Genomic DNA, 7,788 nt, shown 5'->3' with positions numbered 1-7,788 from the left:
GGTGCTTCACTTTCTAGAGCTCCTCTCTTTGATGACACAAATTATGTGTTCTGGAAGATTAGGATGGAAACTTACTTGGTTTCTATTGATCTTAATGTGTAGAACATTGTGACCACAAATTATGTTGTTCCTACTACTATTCCCACATATCCTGATGCAAAGACACAATATGAATTAAATACGAGAGCTAATCATGCTATCCTATGTGGTCTCACAAAGGATGTCTTTGTTAATTATACATTGTTCATCTGCCCATGAGATATAGACAAACTTGAAACTATTTATCAAGGAGATGCAAAATTCAAAGAATCTAAAATTCTGACACTCAAGAATCGGTTTCAATCCTTGAGAATGAAAGTAGATGAGACTATTGCAAATTATTTTCTTAGAATTGATGAGGTTGTGAACTCTAGAAGGGGTCTTGGTGAAAATATTGATGAAAAATGATGTTGTAAGAAAGGTCATTAGAGCTTTGTTGCCCAATTTGGAACTAAGGTTTCAACCTTAGAAGAAAAGAAGAGTTTTTCTACTATATCTCTTGATAACCTACAAAGCATACTTACTGCCTATGAAATGAGGATAGGTAGCAATCCTTCTACTTCTAAAGAGACTTCTTTCAAAGTAGAAAAGAAAGAAGAACCTGATAGTGAATCTGAACTTTCAGATGTTATTGAAGCCCTTCTTGTTAGAAAACTGAAAAAGGAGTATAAGGAAAAATTACCCTTCAAATTCTTTAATTGTGGTAAAGCTGGACACTTTGCTGCTCAATATCCTCTAAGTGATCAAAACAATGAAGAGGAAAAACTAGAAAAAATTTACAAAAAGAAAATGTGGAACCCTAAAAATAAATTCAATACTTTTAAGAAAAAGAAGAGTCTCTTCACAAAAGAAGACTCTGAAGATGGGTCAGATGACTCACCTTGTGAAGGTGATGAGACACTATTCATGGCAAAAATATGATCTTCTTCAATGAAAGTTATGACTATTAAACCTAAAAAACAATCTGATTTAGGTCAAAGTGAAATTTATCTTGAGGGAGAGTTACTTTGTGCTCTCAAAGAAATAAAGAGACTAAAAAAGCTAGTTGGAAATCTAAGGTCTCTTTTTGAAGACAAAGAAAAGAAAATTGAAACCTTATAACAACAAACAATAAATCTGCAAAAGCAAATTGAATAGTATGAAAGTACAATGAATTTAAATGATATATTGAGCAAGAAAAAACAACACAAGAATTTGACTGGTGTAGGCTTTGAAAAGGTTGAATCATCAAAATAGACCACTAAGCCTGCAAATAGAAAGCAATTTCAGGCTTACAATAGAATGACACCATTTAGATTTAGGTTCTTTCAAGGCTATTGCTTTTATTACAATAAGTTTGGCCAAAAGGTTAACACTTGCATATTTTTGTTGAATAGAACTCCTAGGTTTGGACATAAACAAGCCCATGGCTTTCCAAACACTGTAAAGTGTATCAAGTGTAACACCTTTGGACATACTTCTAGTCAATGCAAATCAAAGACAAATATTGAAAAGGTGTGGAAACCTAAGTTTGTACCTAGCACAAAGCAACCAATGCTAGTGCAAATTGTATTTCTTTCTAATAGGAGAATAATGTTGATGTAGAGTGGATTGTCTCTCACCAGTTTGTACTACCTTTCTTAGGTATCTCCTCCAAGCTACACAAGAACCATCCAATGATTCTACACCTCACACCCTCCAAGGGTCTGCAATACTTACCCTCTATGACCTTCCCAAGGTCCTTAGGCTAGGATAAGTACTTGTTGATTTGTGAGTTCCATTTTCTTGGCTATGAGACCTTGTTTTTCTACTCCCTTTCATACTCAACCTGAGAGTTCAATCCCTCTAACATAGGATCTTCATTCCCCACACTACACACATTAGGATAGATTATTTTGGATGGATTCCCAACCCTACTACTTTCTCAGGAGATTTTGATAGTTGACACTTGCTGCTTTGGTGTTTACAAACAAACTGCACTTTTAGGCCTAACTGGAGACCTAATTCTAGTAGCCCTATCAACGAGGTATTCTTCTTTCATCGGTTGAAATTATTGAACAACCCTATGAACTCTTTTACATTATAGCTACCCTTTTGGGGTTTGCATACAATATCTCAAAACTGAAGGTGGGTTTTTTCATTAACTTATCTAACCCTTACCTGTTAACTACGCCTAATTGCCTCTTCCTAGGCCTTAAAAATAGGGGTTGTTCAAAACTCCTTCACTGGTCTGATTGCCTGAGTGAATTGATGATAGTTTGGGTTCTATTATTTCATATGGAATTCCACTCCAATCATATTTCACTTCCACCCACTAGATTCACCCAATTAGGGCCTTTTATCCATGATTCCTAATGCTTGCCAACTCAACATGCCAAGCTTAGGGTATGGTGGAAAATATATGATTTGGCTTCCCCTGTCTCAAAACCAAAAATAAAACATAGGATACAATGCAACCTAACATTCCACAAGGTTTCCGAAAAGATATCCACCATGGAACGTTAGGTTGGAGCCATTTTGTTCTCAAAACCCTGGTTTTTAGGGCTCTTGAACCTGTCTGCAACAAAATGAAGATTATTCACAAACTACAACAATTCAAGACTCAAAAATCACAAAAAAAATGAAGGTAAGACTCCAATCTAACAATCCATGACCCTATTGTGGGATTTTCAATCCATACAAGTCGTACAACTTGCAAAGAACATCAAAAACTTGAAAGAACACACACAAATGGGAAACCAAAATTGTTTATTTGCTTCAAATCTTCAACTACCTTCAACAATTGTTTCTCATCGGTCTTTCCAAGCCTTATAGTGGCCTTAGAGTAGTTACAAATGTTCACAACTGATTGTGTCAACCAACTAACCATTGGTGTATGAAAATGTTGTAAAGTTGTTGTGAGCAACTTTTGCAACTTTTGCAATTTGTTGCACAGGTGAGCGATTTTTCTCAAACTCAAACCTGGTCACTTTCAAATGACTCATATGATCTTAACAACCTCAAAAAAACATCAACCAACCTACATTAACCCAAAAATAACTTATCCTATTAAGTGCTTTACCTGACACCCTTAAGAGCTCATATGCCAACATTGGTCAAACAAAGACTCTTAGGACCCTTACAATCATTTGAGCACACATTCACTGGACTCTTGGCCTTATTACAAAACTAAAAACATGATTCCATAAACCTGGAAATAAACTCAATAAAAATTTCTAAGTGCCCCTGTACCAAATGTGGGTGTTGGATAGTGGATGATCACACCATGTGACAGGAGATAAAGATAAGTTTCTTCACTTCGAAGATTATGATGGTAGATTTGTAAAGTTTGGTGACAATTCAGGTATTCACATCAAAGGTAAAGGTAAATTAATTTTGAATGATGACACCCCAATCCATGATGTGTATTTTGTTGAAGGCTTAAAACACAATCTCTTGAGTGTCAGTCAAATCTATGATAGTGGGTATAATGTGTCTTTCAATTCTCAAGGTTGTGCTATTAAAAGTAGCTCCGAAAAACTAGTTGCCACTGGATTAAGAACTATTGGTAATATATACAACTTCATCGACTCTACTGAATCTGAAAATAATGAAGGTATGTGTCTCATGAGTCAAGTTGAGGAAAATTGGTTGTGGCACAAGTGCTTGGGACATGCAAATTTTGATAACCTGATTCACATCAACAAGAACCAAAATGTCACAGGTCTTCCTATTCTAAGTAAACCTACAAATACAATATACAATGAGTGTCTAAAAGGCAAACAAATAAAAGTATCTTTCAAACCAAAAGAGCACTCTTCCACAAGACCACTGCAACTTGTGCATACAAACTTATGTGGTCCCACAAGGAAACAATCAATTAATGGTGAGAAGTACTTCATGCTCTTTGTTGATGATTATACCAAAATGGTATGGGTCACATTTCTCAAATACAAGTCTGAAGAATTTGACAGATTTAAGATATTCAAAAAAATGGTAGAATGTGAATCTGATTTAAAAATTGAAATGCTTAAGATCAAACAAGGGTGGTGAGTTTACATCACAAGAATATATTGACTATTGTGAAAAACATGGAATTAAGAGACAATATGTTATTGCCCAGACACCTCAACAAAATGGGGTGGTCAAAAGAAAGAATAGAACTATGAAAGAGATGGCTCGCACAATGATCAATGAGGCAAATCTGCCTGATAGGTTTTAGAAAGAAGTTGTTCATACAACTGTTTATAACCTAAATCATGTGCAAATTGGGGTAAATTCTACCTTCACTCTTTATGAACTTTGGTATGGTAAGGCTGCTTCTATTAAATTTTTTAAAATTTTTGGATGCAAATTGTATATTAAGAGAGATGAAGAAAATCTAGGAAGCTTTGACACTAAAATTGATGAGGGTATCTTTCTTGGATACCTCACTCACAACAAAGCTTATAGATGCTTCAATAATAGATTGAATAAAATTGTTGAAACAGTTAATATAAGATTTGATGAGCAGTTGCTTCTAGGTGATAATTTGCAGGATGTTGAGGAGGATACTCCGGTGGGACTTGACAAAGTTCCTAAATCTATAGAAGAAGATTCAATAGATAAAAAGGATGATGCAAGTTCCAAAGAAGTTACACCTCCTAAAACACCCTCCAAAACTATCATCAAGAATCACCCGCAAAATTAGATCATTGGTGACAAGAATACTAGTGTATTGACAAGAAGAAGAGCTAAAGGAGATGAACAGGCCGAAATGGAAGAACATTACTGCTTGGTAACTGATTTCGAACATAAAAATGTTTCTAATGATTTAATTGATGAATGTTGGTTAAATGCAATGAAAGAAGAAATCAGTCAAATTGAAAAGAATCAGACTTGGGAATTAGTGCCTAGACTAGATAATAAAAATGTGATAGGTGGAAAATGGGTTTTTAGGAATAAATTAGATGAATCTGGTAAAGTGGTTAGGAATAAGGTACATTTTAGTTGCAAAGGCTATGCACAAAAAGAAGGTGTAGACTTTGGTGAAACATTTGCACATGTAGCTAGATTAGGGTCAATTAGAATTTTTCTAGCTTATTCTTGCTACAAGAATTTCAAAGTTTGCCAAATGGATGTCAAAAATGCTTTTCTTAATGGCTATCTTGATGAAGAAGTATATATGGAACAACCGGAAGGCTTTGTATTTGCAGATAAACCAAATTTTGTTTATAGGTTGAGAAAAGCTCTTTATGGCCTTAAACAAGCTCCAAGAGCTTGGTATTCTAGATTGGATGCCCATCTTACAACAAATGGATTCACTAGAGGTGGAGTGGACAACAACTTGTATGTCAAGGTTGAAGGTAATGACATCCCAGTGGTTGAATTTTATGTGGATGATATTATTTTTGGCTGCAACAATGGTTCCTTGTCTAAAAAATTCTCTAAACTCATGGAATCTGAATTTGAAATGTCCATGTTGGGTGAATTAACCTTTTTCCTTGGTCTTCAAGTAATGCAGCTTGAGTAAGGCATTTTTATGTCACAAACTAAATATGCAAAAGAAATGCTTAAGCATGAGCAATTTTATTCTATATTTATTTCGTAAAAAATAAAAATTATATCACAAAATGAATATAAAAAATTTAATAAATCTTATTTATTAATAATATATAATTTAATATTCTTAATAAAAAAGTATATTATAAAAATTAAAAAAAAATCATAATAAAATGGGGGATCACCTTATGGTGTTGTGGTCAAGTGGTTGCACTATTAATGGTGCAACCAAGGTTCAAATCCCCATTTGGCCCAAATAGTGTTAATGTCAATTTACCAATAAAAGAAAATCATAATAAAATAAAAAGTAAAACTTTATGTATAAATCACAATTCAGATTTTATTTATTTACCCTTAAAAATAATTTAAAAAATGCATTATGTTGGAAGTGTTAGATTTGTGTGAATGTTGTCACTTGTATCAAACCTGGTGATTTGGTTAGAACTAGATATGGTGTCAGTATGGTATTGGTTAGGACCATATGTGGCATATTGAGTAACAATGGAAGAGAGTTATGTATGTGATATGAAGCAGTAAGGTATGCATGATCTACTAGAGCTATTTTCGGAAGATCCTCTTCTCTGAAATCTTGTGTTTTTCTTATCATGGTTTGTATCGATTTTTAGTATTAGTTGTATTAGTTGTATTTCTATCTGAATGATTATATCAATTTATGGTTCTATGTTCCAGAATTTGTGGCATCTGTATCTTCAAGATTGGGAGTTGGTGTGCTTGGATTTTGTGCTTATGGGTCCGAATACATGGGTCCAATAGACCCTTATTTTGTCTCGGTGATTGAGGTGTATGTTTCAGTAAATGAAGTGTGTGAAGGAAGCATGTAGAATATTAGTGAAAGATGACTTGGTTACCCTATTTTTGTTGAGGCATATTTTGGATAACATGTTGATCCGAGCAAAGTATTATTGTGTAAATCATTTGTGCTTGGCCAACATATTATCTTGGTGTATATGATTACTAGTATATATATAGAAGATGTGTGTGTATGGTATTCAATAGAGTGGGTGTATAACAATGTCTCAGTTGGCAAAGTAAGAAGTGTGTGAGTAATAGAGTTGTGGACAAGAGAGTAGTAGCAGTATGCGAGCAATATACAATGTGATAAGTGTATAATGCACATGTAAGAGTGAAGGTGTATGCAAAAAGTTAGAGTGCATACAATATTGCAGTAATCACTTACTATATTTGTTGCGAGTAGTTGTGGATAGTGAGCATTCCAGTAGTGAGCCATCTTTGTAATATGGTAGTGAGCCACCCATTTTGTAAACACCATATAAGTAGTTATACTATCTCAAGAGTTAACCCTCTTTGTGGTTTTTCCCATTTGGGTTTTCCACTTATAAAATCTAGTGTTCATTTTGTGGTTATGTTCATTTCACCATGCAACATGTAAATGTAAAGGGGGGGAATTTGGGTGCAAAAAAATGTAGAGTCAGGTCACCAAAATGGACCTATTTATGTGTTCATTTTGTGGTTGTGTTCATTTCACCATACAACAATGCACCAAGGCACACCATTCCATGGTCCTCCCTAATCGGGCTCCAATTTGAACCCTTTGCCCTATCCAAATGTTGAGTGGGAAACCTTGCTTCATGTCGGCCTATGTCAAAAAATTAATAAGTTTGACGATGAGCAAGTATATAAGGAGGTCTTCCCCTCTCATTTTGGATATAGGTGGTGAAATTGGAAGCACTACAATCAAATTGTCAAATGTTCAACCATTAAAGTATTCATCATCAAGCATCTTTAGAGGTCTTTAATGATGCATATTCTTCATCTATCTATTATGGAGAAACTTTACATCATTTATTTGCAAGAATGTGTGTGTGATTAGGGTTTTGTCATGTTCATGCCATTTCATACAACATATACATGATTGCATTCAAGAAGTAAAGAATCATTATCAGTCATTGCAAATCTAAGCTATACCTTTTCATCATTTATTTCAAGTATTTGCATTATTTTATTGAAGGTTGATTCCAAATTGGGGTTTGACTTAGGCAAACCCCTATTCCCAAGCTTTTTCCCCTTCTTTCTGTGTGCAGGAAACAGGTACAGAGTTGTACTCTTCAGAATAAGCTTTATTCACATAGATGAATCATCCCTCTTTGGCATATGAAAATTTCAGAGGACTGTTGTGATGTGCCATGGTCTCAACTTTTAAGGATCTTTTTCAAGGGTCAGATCTAACTCGTCTTATACTACTCAGATTCAGGTGCACACGAAAAATCC

The sequence above is a fragment of the Cryptomeria japonica genome, chromosome 3 (genome assembly GCF_030272615.1).
Source record: "Cryptomeria japonica chromosome 3, Sugi_1.0, whole genome shotgun sequence".
Taxonomy (NCBI): Eukaryota; Viridiplantae; Streptophyta; class Pinopsida; order Cupressales; family Cupressaceae; genus Cryptomeria; species Cryptomeria japonica.
Note: the sequence above shows the minus strand (reverse complement) of the source record.